Source organism: Rhinolophus sinicus, linkage group LG09 (assembly GCF_036562045.2).
Source record: "Rhinolophus sinicus isolate RSC01 linkage group LG09, ASM3656204v1, whole genome shotgun sequence".
NCBI lineage: Eukaryota > Metazoa > Chordata > Mammalia > Chiroptera > Rhinolophidae > Rhinolophus > Rhinolophus sinicus.
This window is the reverse complement of record NC_133758.1, coordinates 20,887,430-20,910,594: the sequence shown is the minus strand read 5'-3', so window position 1 is coordinate 20,910,594 and position 23,165 is coordinate 20,887,430. Positions and strand designations below refer to the sequence as shown.

At 41.5% G+C, this 23,165-nt stretch overlaps 1 protein-coding gene across 12 annotated transcripts in view; it reads right to left on the bottom strand.

Annotated features, from left to right (window-relative positions):
• Positions 1 to 10,908, bottom strand: part of SMAD2 (SMAD family member 2) — a 72,766-nt gene extending 61,858 nt beyond the window's left edge. For 2 of the 12 annotated variants that reach the window (XM_074340017.1, XM_074340015.1), the window contains exons 1-2: positions 10,521 to 10,907; positions 10,163 to 10,246 (exon numbers count right to left, since the gene is read on the bottom strand). The gene's annotated coding sequence lies outside the window, so the exon portion shown is untranslated. Of the gene's footprint in view, positions 1 to 10,162; positions 10,247 to 10,520 lie in introns of all 12 variants that reach the window. The other 10 variants (XM_074340009.1, XM_074340011.1, XM_074340010.1 and 7 more) reach the window with 8 other exon arrangements.
• Positions 10,909 to 23,165: the final 12,257 nt, after the last annotated feature.

Sequence of the window (23,165 nt, the reverse complement as noted above, 5' to 3'; positions counted from 1 at the left end):
CCTGGACTAGGACATGGCCTGGGTACCACTGGGAGAAGAGGGGAGTAAGTGGACATCGGCGCGCTGCGTGCTAAATGCAGAGCCTCCCCAACCTTTCCTCCACTGTGTTCTGCCTCCCAAAATACCAGCAGCCAGACATGTACCCCATCTGACATTAGTCAGATTGAGATTCCTCTCAATCTCCTGGGTTGGGGTACCTGACCAACCCAGGAGGAAAGATGTACAGACACTAATATTGAGAGTTTACCAACAAACAGCCCACTCAGATCACGCTACAGTGAAAATGAAAGGAGACAAGCCTCACCCACATGCTTAGTTTCCAATGAGCTTTTCAGACCTCTACCTTCTTAACCAAGGATTACTTTACCTGAGGAAAAATGACAAACAAAAACAGAAAAATGCAACTTCAAGAAACAGAGAAAGAAAACTTTGTAAAAATCAATATACCTAGAGAAGTAAAAGAAAGTATCGCAATTCTGAAGCGAGAGCAGCATGCTATACGAAGGGAACACTGATTAAGAATAAAAGAGCTCAACAGCGTCACAGCTCATGAGTAGCAATGCGGGTGGGTATCAAGAGAAGGGTTGAAAGACAAAGTAGAGGCGATCTCCCAGAAAGTAGAAAAAGAACAATGAAAAACAGGAGAGAAAAGTGAAGAAAATTGGAGGACCACTTCAGGAGATCCAATGTTCAAACACGACTTCCAAAAAGACATCAGAGATAAGGAGGGTGGGGGGTAATCAAAGAAATCAAGAAATATCCCCTGAACAGGAAGATGGGCGTTTCCAGATTGGAAGGGCTCATTAAGACCCTAGGACAAAGGATGAAAACCACCCACATCAATGCCAGTGGCTATGACATTTCAGAATGCTGAGGACAATGAAACAGCCTCAAGTGTCCAGGAAGAAAAAAACAGGTAATATAGAAAAGGATCAGAATGACTTTGGTTTTCTCAACAGTAACATTGTAAGTGAAGTCAACATAGCAGTGCCTTCATAATTTTGAGGGGAAAAAAAATATTTCTAACCCATTATCCTATTACCCAATCAGAATAGAAAGGTATTATTTTCAGACATGTAACATATCCAAACATTTACCCTACACACCCTCTCTCTCAAGGTAAGTCCTGAAGAATATGTTTCATCAAAAGGAGGGAGAGCAAAACAAGAGTGGGAGATCTAACAAAGGAGAGAGGTAAGGAAATCCCGTAAAATGGTAGTGAAGGGGGAATCCTAGGTTGAATGCAGTGTACTAGGTGTAGAAGCAACCAGTGTAAATTGGAGCAGGTTCAAACCCATGTAGCCAAGAGTAATGCCAGGATTCTCTCCAGTGAACAAACATCGTAAAAATCAATGGAAGCATGACTTTCGCTGCTGAGACCCACAATGGTCATGGTAAATGACTGAGAATAAATGAGACAATAGAGAACAGCCTGGTAATTCTTTTAACTAACATCTTAGCAAGCTATTTCTGATCCCATACATTACAATGCAAAAGGAAAAAAAACCTGCCTGATTAGAGGAATTCTCATATATTCATACATGTTTATGTATGGAACCTCTTTAGACCAGTGCTGTCCAACAGAAATAAAATGCAAACCACATACATAATAGTAAATTTTTATTAGTCACATTTAAAAAGTAAAAATAGGTGAAATTAATCATTTTAATAATTTTATTAATCTACCCCAATATATCCAAATTATTTCAATATTAAAAGTTATTGAGATATTTTACATTCCATTTTTTGTACTGTTATATATTTAGTGTTCATTTTACACTTGCAGCCCATCTAAATTCAGACTAGCTACATTTCAAGGGTTAAAAAGCCACATGCCGCTACTTATTGGACAGAGCAGCTCTGGGATATGCCAGAAGCTAGTAACAGTGGTGACATTTCTGGAAAGTGGAACTTGGTAGCTGGAGGTAGGAGATCTAAGGGAGACTAACTTTTCATTATTTACTAATTTGTTCCTTTTGAATTTTGCACCATGTACATCTATTACCTAGTAAAAAAAGTGAATAAAGTACATTCCCTAAAATATACAAATGTAAATATCCTTTGACATACTTCTAAAATCTGTCTTACGTATGTGTATAATGATACAAGAACAGTTATTTGTTGCAGCACTGTTTTTAATACCACAAGACTGGAAATAACCTAAGTGTCAATCAACAGAGGACTGATGAAATGCATTAGGTTGGTGCAAAAGTAACTGCGGTTTATAAGGTTAAAAATAACTGCAAAAACCAAATTACTTTTGCACCAACCTAGTATTATAGACACCCATACAAAAGGAATACCATGCAACCAAAAGAAAAGTAAAAAGGCATTGTGTACTGACATGGAATAATCTACCAGATGTATTATTAAGTAAAACATATGACCATTTGTACTAAAAGCTAATATATGCACAAAGTTGCTCACACATACATCAAATCTCTGGAACGATACACAAGAATGCTACCTGCCTTTGAAAAGACAACTGGGTGGCAAGGGACTGGCTGACTGTATCTTTTGTACCTTCTGAATTTTGAATTATAATAATGTATACCTATTTAAAAAAATCCCACCAGTCTACATTTAGCTGGTGTCTTGCTTTTTATTGACCCTGTTTGGCCTTCATGTGATATTTAAGTCCATCTTATCAACACTAGTGTTTTTTTAGTTCCTCCATAGAGAGGTTTGAGGCTGTTTTTCCCAGAGGCCACAGATGTTTCAATGACATCGGAACAGCTTTTGTATATATTTTTTTAGCATACAGTTCCCAGAGTTGTAGTTCCCTTCCCCAAATGGCATTACAGCCACTTCCCCAGCAACTGGATTCTTTATCTAGTAAATTCCCTAAGGCCAGCTTTTCCTTAACACCGATTGATTTTTCTAAGTTTCTGGTTCCTGGGGACTTTTCCTTCCCCTTGCTCTCCTCTTCCATCTCTAGATTAACTATATATGAGAAAACCAGTTTGACATTTTACCCAACATTTATAACGGGAGGAAAGAGACTAATCTGTGTCTGTTCTAGCATGCCTGTGTGATTTTAAGAAACCTAAATAGAGTCAATAATGGCAAATAGCAGTAAGATAATTGAGTACAGACTGCTAAACTTGGCCATTCAGAATTCACTGATGACTTCTGAAAGGGCAGTGGGAAGGGGACTATGAAAGTGGCAAAAAACACTTCACAAAGTTCAAGTCTAGAACAAAGGAAGTCATTAAATATAGAAGACAAATGTAATCTCAAATCTCTTCAAACTGCAAATATAACACATTCCCCAAATACCTCTATGAATTTGTATTTCAAGAGAAAATCAAGTTGGATGCTACAACATAAATTACTTAAAATATGATGGTGCTGCCTCATAAAGAACACCTAAGGTCCCTCTGGAAATAGTATATTAGATTTTTGGCAATCCATGTTCAAATATGTATCACACAAGGTAGAGAAAAAAGCAGATCACTTATGACCTGAATTTTTACAACTGTTTTAGTCAAAGAAATCAGGACAACAGAAAGCATTTTAAAAAACAACAACAAAATGAAAAACCATTTTAAAAATACAGATTTCTCCATTCTCACTGTAACTATGCTTTTTTCCAAAGTTGAAAGCTAGTAAGGAAACACTGACAACTGGAAATCTAAGTTGACCCCATAGAGAACCATGGATAGTGTGCCTTTTAAACAAAAGCAAATAGGAAACATTTTTGTGTCCAATTTTATGAACTGCTAAACCTAATGTCAGAGCTTGAATTGAACCCTAAAAGTAGGTCATTAGTTCAGTGAAAGCCACATGACATAGGGACTGCGGTGGAAAGAGACTACCTGTCCTTTACATCAGTTATATTCCTTTCATCTTTAATGAGTTGTGTGAAATCTATAGGTCTATAATCAGCTTGTAAACATAAACTTCCATACTGGTTTATCAGTCCTGGATTATAAAAAAGCATCCATCTGTCAGGAGACTCCACAGGTCCAGACTCAAATCAGCACGAACATTTAGCCCTCCAACCTCCCAGATTCCGGCTTCACCTCTGCTGAAGCAGCAACTTCCACCTACTACATACAGTGCGTACCAGTGCGTACAATTCTCAGGGTGTAAAAGTGCAATCAAAACAAAGCCTAGGGTAGCAACGTCCAAAAGAACGTTCTATAAGATTGAAGTTAAATTTAACATTCATTTCCTCTGTCACAGTACCCGTATTTCAAGCGCTAAATAGCCACATGTGGCCAGTATGCTACCATATTGGACAGTGTTTTCTTACAGCAAACATTTTTCTCTAAGACTTATCATTCTTCAGTGGAGCTTTCAAGGTTTCCTGGGGGTAAGGAGAGGAGAACTGAGCAGGCAGAGCTTCAGCACCCGCCCCTTCCCCCTTACATTTTGAGATTCTGCATTTTTTTTTTTTTAAAGAAGCTTATGGATGTTGTGTGCATAGGTGTGTGTGTGCATGCTTAAAGTTTGAAAACTACTGGTTCAGAGCAAAAATGGTCAATGTACAAATCTCAGGCCAAAGCGGGACCCTCCTGATCCTTAAAACAATTTATAAAAAAAGCTTAATTGGCCAGCTTACATGAACTACAGCCTAACCACCTGTCTATGAAGTAAAAGCTCGGTCTAAACTTGGAAAATTTGCATTCACTGCCACAGAGCAGCTTTAGTCAACAAAAAAGTTTCCATAGTTCATTCAAATCAAGGGAGAAAGCAAGCTCATGGGCCCAGCTCCCACTGCACCACTTATCAAGTTTATTCTGTGAACTTTGCAAATCAGATTCACTGCTCCACATTTTGTAACGAACGGTGCATTTAAGATGGAGTAGTTCCTTAATATTTATAACACCTTAAACTTACCTCTTTACAGAAGTTTGGAAGAAGCTGAAGCAGCATATGAGAATGTTATTTTAAACACAGACAATTACAAGATCACAGATTTACTATGCTACTTCCTCAGATCAAGAGTCTTTTTTGAATTAAAAACTTGATGAGATTCCAGTGGTTCCAAGATTATTCTTCCTTACTAACTGAATACATTAAACCCGAAACTATGCCCTGCCCTCTAAAAGGGAGAGGAGCTAGGGCACTGTAGATTATCCACAGAAATGCAGTTTTTCAGGTGCAAACTGGACGTGTGTACTGCACGGACTACAACTAATCTATACATTTTCCCGTTCTAGCGCGAGGCCAAAGTAATTCCAGTTTTTTAAAAATTACAGAACTACCTGGAAGAATTAGTGACAATTTCATAGTAAACTCACAAATTTTAATATGGATCATTTTAGAATTTGTTTTCTGAAGAGTACAAGCTTAAGGACAGATCTAATTTACCAAACACCAGTCTTATCAGTGTGGCTCAGTGACATCTAAAAAGAACCTATGGAGCAAAAGAGCTACTCACATTCTAAAATGCAAGGCAAGTACGTAAGTCAGAGAAATGCCCCAATATTTCTGGCTATCTGGCCAAACCAGAGGCAGTGTCTAAATACACCTGGCTTGGCAAAATTATATTTTCCCTACACGAAATTACTGAAATTGAAGCTGAGAGCTATCCTTGAGATATACAGAAGGTGCCCAAAAAAAGTATACACATTTTAAGAAAGGAAAAAACTGTATTAAAATTGTAATACTCAATATATACCGATAACAAAAGATGAATACAAGTCATGTGTATACATTTTTTTGGCAACCCCGGTATATCTAGAATCAACTTTGAAATATTTCCTAACTGAACACATCACAACTACACCAATCTAGAGAAATGATCAAAATTGATGAGAGACAAGGTAAGCAAAAAAGGCTGGATTACTTTTGTAGTAGTGGTTAAAAAAAAAATCCTGGATTTTAAACCTTTTTTTAAATAGCCAAGGCTATACATTACAACGTCACCAATTAACACTTGATAGAGTAGATGGTTTAGAAAGTAGTGCTGAGGTAGGAAGGAGGAGGATCCAAAAAAATCATCAAGGCTAATACAGGAGTCATATACAAGAGGCAAAAAACCCTCAACAGACAGACTAACCAACTGTCCGTGCAGGTTTGATCCTGGAAATCTCTAGCACTGTATACTCCTTTCACCTTTAATGAGTTGTGTGAAATCTATATTCTATAGTTCACTCTCTCCAAGCCCGAGTGAAAAATTTTACATGACACCCTTGCAGACTGACAAAAAGAATGACTTACTCAGAAGGAAAGGTGTGGTATGGAAAGGCTTTCCAATCTGGAATTGGGCACACTGAATGGCAAAACAAATGAAAAACATCTCGGTCATAGCAGATACTGTGGTTCTTCCATGAAATAAATCATTCAATATAGCAATGTTCTACTCCTTTAAGAACATTTGTTAATCATCCTGAATGACAGTCTAAAGTATATTATGTAGATTACTGCATTCGTAAAAAGATTTCCCCAAACATGACTTAAGCTAATTGATGAACATTCATTACTACACTTTCAGGTCTGGTCCTGCACTGGATGGTCCCAGACATGCTGGATAGGCTTTGAATATTTGTTTTTGTGTCTTGTAGATTACCTCTCTCATCCTTACCAGGTTGTTGTTTTCTTATGACAGACAGCAAGCTAACAGTTTCCCCTCCTCCCACGGCCACTACACTCCCCTTAAGCCCCCACATTACCTACAATCTACTTGTTTCTAATCCACTGTGGGCTTAGAAGCCAGGTCACTTTTTCATTGTTAGAAGTATCTGAAATAAATGCCAACAGGTTATGATGAAGGGTCTCAATGGTGCCCCTATGACTAAAGCTCTAAAGTATATAGACATGGGCATTTGACTACCCCAGGCCTTCTCTGCTTAGTGCCTGCTTCTCAAATGCATTTTATAATAGGTCAAGGATAAGAGTGTAGGCAAATCATCTGGATTAGAAAGAAAACAACTGAAAACCACTAGTAGAGAACAAGTGAAGAGATCATCTGGGAGGACTCTTAATGTCTGAGGCAATGTTCTAGGTACTTTTTAATGAGGATCATTTAATCCTTGTAATAACCTTAAGAGGTAGGTGTTACCTCCATTTACAGCCAGAAAACCAAGGCTCAGGAGTTAAGTAATTTGCCCAATATAGTAACTGAGAAACCAATTATTAGCTTAGCTCTCTCTATCCAAAACCCATGGCCTTTCCAGTACATGATAGTGCAGCCCACTCCTTATTACTAGTTTAGCTAATTGTTTTAACACTTTATTTCTGATGCTTTCATTGGAACCTGACTGATTCAAGTTTGCTTTCTTTTCCCTAACCAGTTTCTCTAAGTAAAGAGCAATGGATAAGCAAACTAAGGCCAAAGTAAGCTTAGCTCTACAAGTGTTCACCTGTTCAGCAACAAATGTTTCCAAAAAACTGGCCACATCTTCAGTTTGTATAGATTGTGCAAAAAATGTGAAAAAATCCCCCCCAAAAATGCAGACTGTTCCCAGTGACACTATGAGTTAACACACTTGGTATCTACATTATAGAAAGCAATGCAAGCACACTTTAGAAATTGGCTCAGTAATGTATTACAAGCTCCCTCAATTTGCACTAACATGATTTTCTTACTCTAAACTGCAGGACAGGGCAGGAGATGTGAGGAGTTTCTACTTTTCTAATTCCATTAAGGATAAGAGATATACTTGTTTCCTGTTAGATACTTTATTGCCTAGTCAGGACCTGACACACGGAAAAGGTTATTTTATTTGTTGAATACATGAATAATTGCTACTTGTTCAATAAATACAAGTTGTTGAATAAATGCATAGCCTCTCCTGAATTTGGTTTTGAAATCTTCACATTTTCTGACATACCCATAGTGAAAAACACCTTTCCGCTTACAGAAACTAAGAGCTTAAAAATGGCTCTTCTACTCCCATCAAAAGACAAGAAATCTAAAAGACATGCCCCTCTCCATCCTCTAAAAATGACTCTTGTCCCAAGAATATGAATAAACCTCCATCTGCCAGACTGCACTAAATACAGCTTTTATATGCATTACAAAAAACACCTGTATAAAAAAGCTGCTACAAAACGAAGCCTGCCTTTGGAATCCTAAAACACAAAACTAACAAAATAAAAACCAAACAAGGAAAGCATTCAGACCCTTGTAAAACCCACAACTGAAAATATCCGCAAAATATAAAAATCAGGTCTATAATCTGCAGGTTATGCAACTAAACTGAATGTTTTACACTCACATATTTCCCCCCAATGTGAAGTTTACAGCAACAAGATTCTAATATTCAATATGAAAATGAAAAGAGGACCTTTTGCCATCTTGCAGTAGAAACCTTTGTTTCTATTAAAGAGAATTTCTGCTGAAATATATGAAACCATCCCCAAATCCCTACTTAAAGAGTTAAAACACATACCAAGCCTGATAAGCCACAAACAGAAAATTACCCTGCAGTTTCTTACACAACCATTATTTAATGAACCTTACAGATTGTATAGATTTGACCACTTATGACTAGGTACAACCAAACTTTTGTTAAACACCTACAATGTGAAATCACTTTCAAAGGTATAGCTACAAAGTATAAAAACAAAGCTCTTTCTAAGAACAATTTCTTACTAAAACAAGCCCAGAAATGGATGTTTCCAATCACATTACATTAATTAATATGGGTCAATGAACTACTTTAAAGTCAATTAATTGTAACATTAAGAGAGTATATGTGGGCACTCACCTTAAAAATGCCCAGAAGACTTGAATTATTGTTATTTACTACCACAAATAATTTTATGACAAAAACTAAGGAACTTTCAAATCAGTGTTACTTTCTGAATTCACCATAAACATTTGCTAAATGACCTTTTGGTCAAAAAATTCTATTGATTTCCTGTGTGGTTTTCCTAAGGCAAATAAAAAAATCCTCAAACTGTGATACATTTATGAAATCCACTTTACATTATTTCTCCCATCTCTGTGCTACATTTGCTTATTTATTTACTCATATTAAAACTCCTCAATCTTAATTTAACTATTGGACTTATGAGTATACTTTTCTTTTTTAAAGCAGGTCAAAACTAGAACAGCAAATGTATTTTGAGAGTAATAGCAAACTTGCTATCTTATTAGACTCAAACATAATATCCTTACAACCAGTGGTACTGGTTCAATTCATATGAAATCAGAGAAAAAGTGAAAAGGAACTAAGATTATAGAATCATTCAGGATCCTGGAAGTTAATTCAAATTTCAGGGACCACTTTTGAAAAGATAAAATTACTCCAAGTAAGTTTGCATGATCTTTTATTTATCAACAATTACTTTACATGGGTCATTTAAAAAGTTTAAAATTTAGGATATTCCAAACTGTAACAAGTAAGACATGCCTGATGGAAAATGCTACCTCCAAATTCATTTTACCTGGAGATGTTTTCTTAAATAAAGGTTTAGTGGACAACAAACCGGTAGTATTTAGCTATTTAAAGGGTCGAGAGGAAGTTGAATAACAAAACCAACCTAGGCATTGTTTTTCGTTTGCTCAGGACCAAAAGGAAACCATTAACCATATAAGGGTTAAGTAAGTAAAGGACAAAAGTATCCAACCCAAGGACAGTATCCCCCCAGGAGAGAACAAAACTATTAAAGTTGCAAATTTGAAAACCAAGTTTGAAATACGTGAAATCAATTAGCGTGCCTTCTAAAGGTGTGTGATAAAAACTACTAGGCTCCACTCACAGAGCAACTTTCACAAGTTGAGTAGAGAAGGAGCTCGACGGAGTATCAGCCGTGTGCATGTTTGTGTGAGAGTACACACAAGCAATTCAGAACCCTGAGACTATAATGGTTAACAAAGGTTACACGACCAAAAAAAAGTGGAAGCAAAGTATCGCACGCTACTAACACAGCTTCCCAACAACTCCCGAAACGAGAGCTCCGTCCCTCCGGCTTTGAAAATCAGAATCACAAACTACCCAGTGTTTCTGCGGCGGAGGGGACGGGCCCCAGCAGGCCCCCGCCCCGGACCCGGCAGCGGGCAGCTCCGGGCGCGGACCCCTTCCCTTCGGCCTGCCCAGCCCCGCGTTCCCGCACCCCGAGGGCCCGGGCGCACTGCTGCCCCGACCTCGCCACACCCCAGCCACCAGCTCCAGCGGCCGTGCGATGAGGCGAGCCTCACCGACCCCAGCCCAACGCACACACACCCCTAGCCCCAAGGGCCCACCGGGCGCCGCGGTTTTACCTGGACCGAGGCTCCGGGTCCCGCCCGGTAAAAGCCGGGGGTCTGGGACCTTTTGTTCCTTCCTCTTCCGAACGGGATGAGGGGCTGGGAGGGGAGAGGGGAATGGGCGATTGGAGGCGGAACTGAAAACACTCTCGCGGCCGCCCGGCCTCCCGCCCCGCCCCCTAACCAGTGCCCGGCCCGCGGCCCCGGCGCGCTGGGAGGGGGCGCGGGCCCGGCCGCCGCCCGCGGAAAGGAGGGGGTGGGGACGCGCGTCCCGCCGCCGCCGCCCCTCCTCCCCTCAGGCGCGCGCCCGCATCCCCCACAACCCGGGCAGCCCGGACGACCGAGCCCTACCCAGCCGCGCACGCCAGCCCACCTCTGCTTCCGCCCTGCGCCCTCCGCCGCCGGCCGCAGCGGCGCGGCGCACCCACCTCCGGGCGGCTCGCTCGGCGCTCGCTGGCTGCTGGCTGGGAGCTGCTCCTCCGCCGCCGCGGCCGCGCGGTAGACCCGCCTCCCACCCCGGGCCGCGAGCCCCGCCGATTCGCCAGCGTAGCCCCGGGCTGGCACCCTGCCGCCTGCTGATTGGCGCCCCCGGCCGCCCGTTAGGGCGCGAGGCACGCCGGCCGAGCGCAGCGCTCGCCGCGCACGGAAGACGGGGCGAGCGGAGGAGGGAAGGAAGGAGGCTGAGCGCCCGGGAAGGACCAGAGCGCGAGCAGGGCTCCGAGAGTCGCGGCTACTACCTCCCCACCTCCTTTCCCTTCGGCCTGCCCCGCCCTCCCGGGCCCGACCGGCGGCGCGCGCAGCCAATCAGCGTGCGAGGTGCTCGGGGTGTGAGCCGCGCGTCGAGGGCCTCGAATCGGAAGGGAGACGTCGTTCGCTGATTGGTCCCGCCTCCCCCGTAGAGCGTGAGGCGAGGCGCGGCCGGGCGGGCGGTCGGCGGCGGAGGACGAGGTGGGGTGGGACGCTCGCGGTTTCGGCTGACTTCGTCTTCCGCGCGCTCCCAGGAGAGGCTCTAGGAAGGGAGGAAGGGGAAAGCACGTATCCTACCGCGCTGGGAAAACACCCCCGGGCGATCACCCATTCCTCATTGCCTCGGCCCTGGGTCCCTCCTCGGCCTATCCAACGCCATTGGGTGGAGCCTGTTGGGGGCCGCCGCCTGTCCCACCTTCTAGCCAAGCCGGGAGTGGACACGTGCTCACCCCTGGGAAGGCCCGGTGTTGGACCAGAGGACTGGACGAACCATAGGCAGAAAAAGGGTTCCGCGGTAGCCGCGGTACCCGACCCACACTGGGCACGCCCATATGCAAATGAGCGGGTGAGTGGGCGGGGTCCGATATGTAAATAAGCCCAGAGCGGGGATCTTCTATGGGCCTTAGCGCCAGGATAGGGAATGCCAGGTAGTTTTGTTTAATCTGAATCTTGGTTCTCTCTTTATTAAAAATGGTGCTAATAATGCATGATCTGAACGATCCTTGTAAAGTTTAAAAGATAAACAGGATGCCCCTCAATTGCTGGGTTATCTTCCTCTTCATTTCTCCGCTGTTGCGGTCAAGTTCATAGGCCCAACTTCACACATTGCGCTGCAGAGCTCTAAGCTTCTACTGGCTGCTCACAGCTGGTGGGGGCCCCGCGTAACTTGCTTTTACCTTAGGGACACCCTAATCTCTGCTGAAATATTGACCCCAACTATCAATCACCTCAAGTATTTATTAAGCACTTACTACGTTAGGCAGGGAACACCATAGAAGTGGAAGAGAAAGTTAGGTTTCACGCAGGTAGTTGGTAGCAGAGACAAGACACAGGTTTTCTTGGCTCCCTGTCCAGCGCTCAGTCGCATGTGCTCCTTACTTAATGGATTTCATTAGGGTCTCAAGCGGGAAAAGAGGCACTAAGAATACATCTCAGTAAGCAGGAAGTACCAAATGACCATTTCAAAAAGTTCTTGAAGTATACCCTCTTTTCAGAAATGAAGGCTTCCCTGAGGGAGGTGCCTTCAGGAGAGATTTGGCCATTCCCTGAGTCTTACAAAATCTTCATTTCCACCGTCTCTCTCTTCAAACATCGAAGTACTTTTCTCATGGAAAGGTTGTGATAAAGAGCATGAACCCTGGAGGTAGGCAAATTGTAGTTTTGAATTCAGCTCTGTTCCAAATCTGTGATCTTTGGCAAGTGGAACTCACTTGCAGTGATAGCTACTCGAATGTAGTTGTGTGGTGATAAAATAAATATCAAAGTGAACAGCACAAGTCTTTAAGTTAAAATCAATAATCGTTAATATTTCTTCCCTTCTGTTGCCTGCTTGCATTTATGCTAAAATGAACCTACTTAGTAGAAATTCGTCTTTCAAAAGTTGACCTCCAGGGTGGTTTTCTTCCATTGTCAGTGTAGAGACAGCTCTACTCACCCCTTTTTAAAAATAGCTTGTGAAGGAGACCCAGGAAGCCAATTGGTGGAGCTCTTCCACCTCCTAAGCCTCTGCTTCCACTTCCCAGAGCCACCAGGGAGGGTGTCTAGGGCAAAGGCTCTTCAGTTTAGAAATAGAAAGGCTGTTTCTGGTTTTTGGTCCTTCTTCCTACTAATACAAGACAACCATTTTAAAAAGCTACCCTGGGTCATACAAATATCTTCTCCTATGTGACCACAGTGTACATTTGAGTGTCCATCTGGGTGAGTAGGAGTAGAAACAAAAGCAGGGCTGGCTGGGATTCCAGAAGTATCTGCTACTAGGATGGGAGTTAGGTACTCTGAAGGGTATGTTGCTTCAGTGGATGATATGCTTGAGGTCTAAGATAGACCATCTCTCCAAAGTGTCAGACTTTGGGTCCCTAACTCTTCTACTTAGGATGCCTTCTTAGACCTGTAGGATTGAGGAAAGGGGAGAAGGGGCAATCGGCTACCAATGCAGTCCCCAAAGGGTTTAGAAATGGGAGCAGGCCTACTGTCCCCTCTGCTAGAAATGCAGCTAAACCAGTGACAGAAACTGGGTCAAGACAGAAACTGAAGAACTGAAGGCGGATGGAGCAGGAATTGCCGTGGCAACAATCAACTTGAAAATCCACTAGGGTACCTCAAGTAGGGTACCATCAGTAGGTTCCTATTGTATAAATTATATTGAGTGAATTTTATTTTTATGTGGATAGACACCAAGTTTAACCCTTCAGTACTAATGACACTGCAAAATCAATGGAAGCAGAATCAATTCAGAATCAATTTAAAAGTAGTTAAATGTACTGGAACGACACATAAGCAAAATAGTGATGATAGTTGCTTCTGGAAAAAGAACCTGGAAGTCACAAGTGGAAAACTTAAATTTCATCATTATTTCTTCTGTAGTTTGAATTTTTCAAAAAAGTATATCCATGTGTTGATTTTTCAAAAGACATAACTCATAGTCCATCTCATCTTTAAATCTGGAAAGCCCTTCCTGGTTACTCCAATCCAAAGGATATCACTCAGCTATGAATTTTCTTTCATGGTCAGAAGAATACACATATCATGAATTTACTTTAATTAATGTCTTGATCTGTTGGTTTAGTCTTGAGCAGTTTTTTTTAGCTTCTTATGTATGTATGTTTTGTCTCCCCATTTAGATCGTACATTTCTGAAGTACAAGGACAGCATCTCATTTTCAGTTGTCTTCCTACACCCTTACCAAAATACTAATTAATTGAAGAAAGGTGAAATACAACATTTGTATAGCAGAAGAATGCTATGTGTGTCATAGGTCTGCAAGCATTCTACACAGCTTTGCCCCATCCTTCCAATTTGTAGTTGCTCTCAATACAGCTATTGATTATCTTGTCAACATCTAATCTCTGTATTTGCTCTCCTGGTAGAACTAAGTTGCAATGGGCATTACTACATCTTAAGAAAAGATCCAGTTATTTGCAACTGAAAGGACACTGATTAAATGAGATAACCTAAGTAAAAATTGTAAAGAACAAAAGCATGGGGTTACTGTTGTTGTAAATGTTGGTGTAAAACACCAGTTGGATTTTTATCTCAGTACAATGAAATTTTGTGTTTTAAATGAACTTATATTGATGTGTACATCTGCCTCTACATACCTATACCTACACACACACACACACACACACACACACATTCATTATTCACATGCTAGTTTTTATTAAAAATGAAAACTATTGGGGCAGCCAGATGGCTCAGTTGGTTAGAGCGTGAGCTTTCAACAACAAGGTTGCCAGGTCAATTCCCACATGGGATGGTGGGCTGCGCCTCCTGCAACTAAAGATTGAAAATGGCGACTGGACTTGGAGCTGAGCTGCGCCCTCCACAACTAGGTTGAAGGACTGATTGGAGCTGATGGGCCCTGGAGAAACACACTGTCCCCCAATATTCCCCAATAAAATTTATTTTAAAAAAGAGCATCTCAGAAATGCCTTTAAAAAAAAAAGAAAACTAACACATTATGGGAAATGCTGGAAACAGAATGAAGCATACATAAGAAAACAAGAAAAAAGAATTGAATCTAGCAAGTGTTTACCAGGTATCTGTCATGTGCCTGTCATAAAAGTATTGGTTGATCATGATGGAAAATTATTATTCTATGGCCAAAATCACTCAAGAATACAAACCATACAGGTAGTGTCTTTTAGATTTAAAGAGAGAAATTGAGAGAGAAGTTGGCTCTGGTTGAGAGAAAAATATTTGGCAAAACAAGTTATATTTCTCATCATTCTCCAGACATCTGATAATTAATATTTATTGGCTGCACATATAAAGGCATAAATGACCATTGGATCGATTGAACATTGATAGCTAATCCAGTAATTGCTCAAATATGATTTGGAAAATTACAAATCCAATGCAATGAAGGCATTTAAATATTATCTAAGATCTCATATTTTAGAAAAAAACTAAATGGGCCAATGTCTAAACCCTGAAAAAAACAAATGTACAAATTATTTAAAGTTCTGTTGCGAGGCGGGATAATTTGGTAGTCATATGTCAACAGTACGGTCTTATGCCTTATTTATAATTATCTCTGTGTGACAATATTGATGGAACCAGGCTGCTGCTAGGCAGGATAAGTGTATGAAGGTACAATACTCTTGGGGAAATTTCATGTGTATTAGCATAATTGTTCTGATGAAGACTGAAGAGCTTATTTAACATAACTGACTAGAGTAGACAATAGATGCATAATCAGTGTCTTAATGATTGAATTAATGAGCCCCAGTTGTTTGTCCTTACTGTAAACAGTCCTCAGTTTTGAAAAAGACATTTTGCTGAAGGAATCTGACAATTATGTTAGCTGATGAGTGGCCAGAATTAATTAATGGTGGGAGAGAGCCAATTATTAATGGGTCCTAAAGACTTCTTCAATGGTATATTTCAGGGAGTAAATTATATAGCTACATAGCGGTTTTGTATCAACTCCTCCTTGCCTTCATATAATCACGGAGCTTGACCAATGCTCTTATTTTGCAGCTAAGGAAACCAAGGACCAGGCTTCTCCAAAGTTCTATGGCCACTTAGTGCCAGGGATTATACACATAGTGGCTACCTTTCCTGCTCTGATCCTGCTCACTAACTCTTCTACCTGTCTCTGGTCTGCACCTTCACACATGCCCTTGCTACTCTCTTCAATCTTCCTGTTACCATTACTTTCTATGGATATATCCTGACTGACTATTTCGCAGTGAAAATAGGGACGAATTTCCTATCCATACCTAAACGCCCAATAGTAGACAAACATGTCTGTCTCCAGATCCATCCTTCCACCACTTTTTGGGAAAGACCTGCTCCTCCTAGAGAAGGCTTTTTCTTCTACCTATTCTCTGTCCCGTGACTACCCAATCTAGATTAACACCCCCACACATATACGAGTCACACTATCATATTACCTTTTAAATTTTTCTTCAAAATTCATCACTATCTGGAATTATCATGTTTATTAATGTCTGTTCTGATTTATAATTTGTTACCACTCTCCATTGAATGTAGGCTCAACAAGAGCAAGAAACATACTTGTTTTGTTCACCATAGTATCCCTGATGGAAGCATATGTGGAGGCATTCAAGAAATATTTTTGAATGGATGGATAATTTTCACTCAGATTTACTCAAACTCATCATCTTCTGTTTTCCTATGTGGGTGGGTATATCTTAGCACATTTCCCTAGAAAACAGAGCCTGATGCAAGGATTAAGTGCTAATGCTTTACTTAAGAGGTATTATTCCAAAGCAGCAACCGTGAGGGAAAAAGGCAAGGAAGAATGGGAGCAATGCATGGTCATACAGTACTGTGCTAACAAACCACTGCTTCAGGACAAGCTTTGAAGAGAAACAGCCAATCTCTTGACAGGTGCGACCACTTGGCCATACAGAACATCTCCAAACAGACAATATGGAGAAATTAGGCCTGGGACAACCTAAGGAAGGGAGGAACTTTATATTCATGTCTCCTGTCTCCTATTGGTCCAAGATTGCCTCAGATGGTCAAACCACAAGGAACTTAACTAAATCATTCATGGTAGCAGCTGAAATAGAACAAGAGGCCAAAGGTCCCAGAGATGGTGAGAAATATGAGAAGACACACAAACTGAGCCTGATACAGAGTAATTGTTACCACAGCAAAACTAGGACCAGGTGTTTTAGTCACTGCATTGTACCCAGGACAATAAGTGCTACTTAAATTTTTGTTGAATGAATGAATGCATGCATAAATGGCATTCATCACCTACTGACATTTATGCTGCAAATGTGGAGTCATTCATGATCTTTCTTCTTCCTTAATTCCTAAATATTGAAAAATTCTTCTTGGCTCTATCTTTTTTTTTAATTTTTTTTTTAAGATTTTATTGGGGAAGGGGAACAGGACTTTATTGGGGAACAGTGTGTACTTCCAGGACTTTTATTTTCCAAGTCAAGTTGTTGTCCTTTCAATCTTAGTTGTGGAGGGTGCCGTTTAGCTTCAAGTTGTTGTCCTTTCAGTCTTAGTTGTGGAGGGCGCAGCACAGCTCCAGGTCCAGTTGCCGTTGCTAGTTGCAGGGGGCACAGCCCACCATCCCTTGTGGGAGTTGAACCAGCAACCTTGTGGTTGAGAGGATGCGCTCCAACCAACTGAGCCATCCAGGAGCTCCGTGGCAGCTCAGCTCAAGGTACTGTGTTCAATCTTCGTTGCAGGGGGCGCTGCCCACCATGCCTTGTGGGACTCGAGGAATTGAAGTGGCAACCTTGTGGTTGAGAGCCCACGCTCCAACCAACTGAGCCATCCGGGAGGCAGCTCAGCTCAAGGTGCTGTGTTCAATCTTAGTTGCAGGGGGCAGAGCCCACCATCCCTTGCGGGACTCAAGGAATTGAACTGGCAACCTCGTGGTTGAGAGCCCACTGGCCCATGTGGGAATCGAACCGGCAGCCTTCGGAGTTAGGAGCATGGAGTGCTAACCACCTGAGCCACCGGGCCGGCCCTTCTTGGCTCTATCTTTATATCTCAGATCCAATGCCTCCTCTGCAAGCTCACTGCCTTGATTCAGACCTTTGTCATCTTTCATCTAAATTATTGCTATAGCTACTTAACTGGTCTTCCTGTATCCAGTCTTGCTCCCCTCCAATTCTTCTCCCTGCCGCCAGTATTTTTTTTTTATAGCATATTTTCTAAATGCAAATCTGATAATATCATTATATTGATCAAATTGATAGTTTTCCCCTTTTTTTGGGGGGAAGGGGATAGAATCAAGACTCTTGGTGTGTCCTTGACTAGTCTCTTCAGCTTTACTCCTCACCACTCCCCACCTTACTCCTTATACCCCAGCCAGACTGAACTCCTGCAGTTTTCAGTATCCCATGCTCTCTCATCCCACCGTGGCTATGCTGTGCTCTTTGTTCCGCCTGCAATGCATTTGTACCTGATGAACCTCTACTCATGTAGCCCAATTCATCCATCCAGCTACCTACCCACCCATCCAGTATTAATTGTAACAGCCAGCATTCTTAGTTGCAGGCAACAGAAAAAAACTGATATTACTGGCTGAAGGCGAAGGGAATGTGTTGAAAAGATACTGGGTGGCTGACACAAGTGCTGGGAAGGCTGCAAAAACAGGCTCAGCCAAATAAGCAAGAACAGAGAAGTCTGAGCAGCAGCTGGGATCACAGCCAAGATCACAGCACAGCATGTTGAGGGAGGTGACGATCACTGCCACCACCGTTCAACACAGGATACCTCAGTTCACACTTTCAATGCAAGGTGACACTGGACACTGGTACCACCCACCACTGGCACTAAAAGCACTGTTGCTCCTGGCAACCAGATGTCTCTGCAGTCCCTGTTATTGCCACCAGAATGGATTCTCCACCAAACCAACTTTGCATTGCCAGAGCTCCACGTGGAAGCCAGGGCTCATCCATTAGTTTCACCAAGCTTAGCATATGTTCCTCGCTGTAGATGCAGGCAGGGCTGGGAATGTAAGGGTTGCCATTTTAGTCTTCTGTATTGTAGTTGGGATCTGCTTCTCACCAGTAAGCATTAGATTCCTCCAAAGAAGGAAAAGGGGGTCAGATGCTGGTGAGCCTCCAAATGACAAATGTCCACTATGTTCTCAAATTGACTCAACAAACAAGTTGTGCATTTTCTTGTGCCAGGTCCTGTTTGAGGCACTATGAATACAAAAATGAATAAGGTGACCACTTCCCATGGGCATAGCTGTTGTCAGAAAGCCAGAAAATAACAAGTATTGGCAAGGATGTAGAGAAATTGATGGGAAAAGGCATGTTTTACATTCACTTTGTAAAACAGTCTGGCAGATCCTCAAAAGGTTACACAGAGTAACCATATGACTCAGCAATTCCTCTCCTAGGTACACACCCAAGAGAAATGGCAACACATGTCCATTCAAAATCTTGTACACAAATATTCAGAGCAGCATTATTCATAACAGCCAAAAATGGAAACAACTCACTCAAATGCCCATCAACTGATGAATGGACAAATTGTGGCATATCCATACAATGGGATATTATTTGGTCCTGAAAAGGAATGAAGTTCTGAAACATGTTACCACATGGACAAACCTTGAAAACATTATGCAAAGTGAAAGAAGCCAGTCACAAAAGGCCACATACTGTATGGTTCCATTTATGTGGAACATCCGTAACAGGCAAATCTAGAAGAATAGAAAGTAGTTTAGTGACTGGCTAGGTCTGGGAGTGAAGGAGGGCGGGATGGGGCGTGACTGCTTATGGGCACAGGGTTTCTTTCTGCAGTAATAAAGAGGTCCTAAAATTATATCGTGGTGATGATTGTATAAATCTGTGAATACACTAAAAATTATCGAATTGTATGCTTTAAATGGGTAAATTGTGTGCTATGTGGATTCTGTCTCAACAAGTCTGTTTTTAAGAAATGAGTAAGAAAAGGCTCCCTTTCCTCAAGGGGCTGAGGTGCTTGTGGGACAGCAAACAATTAACAAGGAAACAATAGACTTCAATTAACGGTAAGCCTCTTCCTCACTCCTATCTCTTCTTTCTTCATTCCTCAAGAGGGAATAGGTCCCTTCCTTTGTCATAGCACTTATAATTATTTTCTTATTGTCCTCCTCTGAGAAGTGAGATCCTAGAGGCAGGTCTGCGTGCACTTTACATCACTGGAGCTGGATGCAGTGCCTGGCATACAGCAGGCTGACAATAGTTGTTTATTGAGTGGTGAATAAATGGCAGGGCCAGGACTAGAACGTGGTGTCCTAAACCTCAGATCAGCGTTCTTGTCAACCACACCGACCACCCTGGAGCCTGAAATGAAGACTCCCCAAATCTCATCGCTCTCCGGAGAGAAGTTTGCACAAAAACGATCGTGTTTTCTACAAGCCTTCGGTTTCCAGGTATGTGTTTATGTTTTACACTATAGAGGTGATTTTGCTGTTTCCTTCCTAATTAGGCTGTGTACTTTGAATAATCTTTCCACTCACCTCTTTTACAGCTCCCTCCCTGGAGCTCATCAGGCAGCATCAGCTTCCCCGGCATCTTTAGCAATCTTGTCATTGTGATTTCTCACCTACCAGCTGGTCAGCCGTGAACGGGGCTTCCTGGCCTATGCACGCAGGATTCCCAAGGCCCAGATTTTGGAGATTGGGTTTTTCACTTGCCAAGAAGCACAAGTAAAACTATGACAAGTAAAGATTATTTAGAAAACTGTGTTTTGTTTTGTTTTCCACAGCCTACTGAGGTATAACTTGCAACAAATGTTCTCTACAACTTTTTAAAAACAGCTTTATTGAGATATAATTCACATAACATACAACTCACTCTTTTAAACCACAGTTAGGTGGTTTTTAGTATATCCACGGAGCTGTGCAACCATAACTACAATCTCATTTTAGAACATTTTCATGACCCCCAAAATAAACCCCATACCACAAGCATTCATTTTCCATCCTCCCTTCCCTTACCCCAGCCCTAGCCAATCACTCATCTACTTTTTTTGCTCTTATAGATTTGCCTGTTCTGGATGTTTCATAAAAATGGAATCACACAGTAGGTAGCCTTTTGTGGCTGGCTTCTTTCATTTAGCATCAAGTTTTCAAGTCCCATCCATGCGGTAGCATGTCTCAGCACTTCATTCCTTTTTATGACCAAATAATATTCTATTGTATGGATATGCCACATTTTGTTTATCCGTTCATCAATTGATGGGCACTTGAGTTGTTTCCACTTTTTAGCTATTATGAATAATTGATTATGCTATTTAGCTATTATGAACATTGATGCATAAATTTCTCTACTATTAATATTTTCTCGATTATAACTTTATTCTAAAATTTCTCCCCTTTTGATTCTCTGTCACGAAGTATGCTGCCAAAGAGTTTATAAGATTCTGCCAGGTTTTTTATAAAGGATTATTAATTGCTATTGAAGTCCTGGCAAACATACAGCCTTGCTGCTACTGAAATTGGTTGCCAATATATAAAATATTTTACTGAACTAATGAAACAATTATCTCTCCAATGACATTTTGTGACTTCTGTTCAAAGATGCCAAGTACCCAAGTTTTCCATTCATTCAGAGTGCTCCTGAAGAATCTACTTGTATTAGGGAATGTGTGCTGCACTGGGAAGAGAAGGAACGAGACACAGTCCTTGCTTGCCCTTCTATTATGTTAGAGAAGACAGCCATGGGGGAGGCAGCTTACCTGGTCTTGGCAGTCAGGGTAGGTTCTCAGAAGAAGAGGCAACAATTGCTAAGATGATACTGCTAGGAGTTAACCAGGCAAAAAGTCAACAAAGCCAAGGAAAACACATGTACAAAGGCCTGGGTGGTGGGGGAGCATGTCTGGATGGGAGGGAGGAGGGAAAAGAGAGAGGGGAGGGGCATTAGGAGGTATGGAAAGAGATGAAACCAAAAATAAATCCTATACCCCTAATTCAAGGGTTTGAATATCAAGCTAAGGAAAAGATCCACAGCTTGAAGGGGAAGGGTTCAAAATTCAGCAAAAGTAAACATTCACTGACTGTTTGACCTTCAAAAACACAAATACAAGAGTTTACCAAAAATGTACAATACAAAAAAGAATTCATGAATTTCTACTTTTCAATCTTCTTATTAGAAACAAACATGTTTCTCTTTTAATCAAAATTTTCAAATTTAGTATCAACTTGTAATAATAGTAATGTTTCAAATTATTTTATTATTTAATAAATATGTGTTTAGCCCTTCCTATGAATAAGTGGTTATTCTGATCTCTGAGGCTATAAAATATTTCATAATGCTTGGTTCTTTACTTTTAGGCATTCAGTAGTAAATCAAGTAAGATGTGAAGAAAGAAAAAAATATATTTATATATATGTATATTTTATATATTATATATATTTAATGAATTGCTTATTTAAAGAGGCATCACAAAATAATTCAAAGAGACTCAGGACTAGTCTCTCTCATTAGCACAATTATAATTAATACAATCTTTCTGTTTTTTTTAAAGAGCCCTACACCAGGCCTTCACCTAAGAGCCTCTTAAATATTTTTGCTTTGGAAATCGCTGTATCCTCTGGTCCAATTCTAAATGGAACACTGGGAGTATAATGAGCATTAATAAGCATTACAGGCAAAGTACTATCCTGTGAGCTCTGAAGAGTATGAAGGAGGGGTAAGTATGGTTCCTTGTCTCGGTGAACTTCAGGTCCACAGGGAACATGTGAGGTGGCCTGGAGGAGGTGGGGGAGAGGAAGAGAGTGAAGCTTTATGGCGAGTCCTATCACTGTACAGGGCTCTTAACCCTTACTTTACCTCATTTAATCTTCAAATGACCCCAGAAAGAAGGAATTTTTCTTATCAACAACAGAAGTCCCTGTAGAGGTAAAATAACCTGCGTAAGAACAACTAGCCACAGTGGACGTTTCCAGTGGAGGTAAAAACCAGGACATCCACACCAAGTGCAGACCTGGGGGCAACCTCCTGGTTCAGCTGAGCAGGAATGGGGCTGGGTTCTTTCATAAGTGACCAGAAGGGCTTCATTTGCATATTTGCTATTTAACTCTGGAGAAGACGATGAAAAGATCTTCTAAGACCTAGAGTTTGGACACTGGCAACTGCCGGGGAAATGAAGATGTATCTCTTTAGGGCTTTGGTTCTACTTCTGGGCTTGGTTCCCCAAGACCTGGCTGTATCCTCAGGTGCAAGGGACTCAGGGAATATGGGTGCATGGGCCCAGGGAAGCATAAAAGTTGCAGCTGGGAGCTTTTTGAAACAATCACCAGTTTCACCAAAATGTGTTTTTGCCTGGATACACGTAGGAGCAATGTAACCCAGAGGTTTCAGAAAGAACAATGAAGCTAAGTGGTTAAAGGTGCTGCAGGTAAAACTGTCCCCAGTAAGGAGTTACTGAAGACTGTGGCACAGCCAGGCTTACTGGTACAGGAGAATGTCTATCACAGTGTATTAGCAGGACCTTTCCGGGAGAAGCACATTCCTAGAGTGGAGAGTCACTCATTCCAAAATATCTATTAAGCACATACTATGTGTCAGGTATTATTCTAGATACTGGAAAACAGCAAATGGCAGTAAATGAA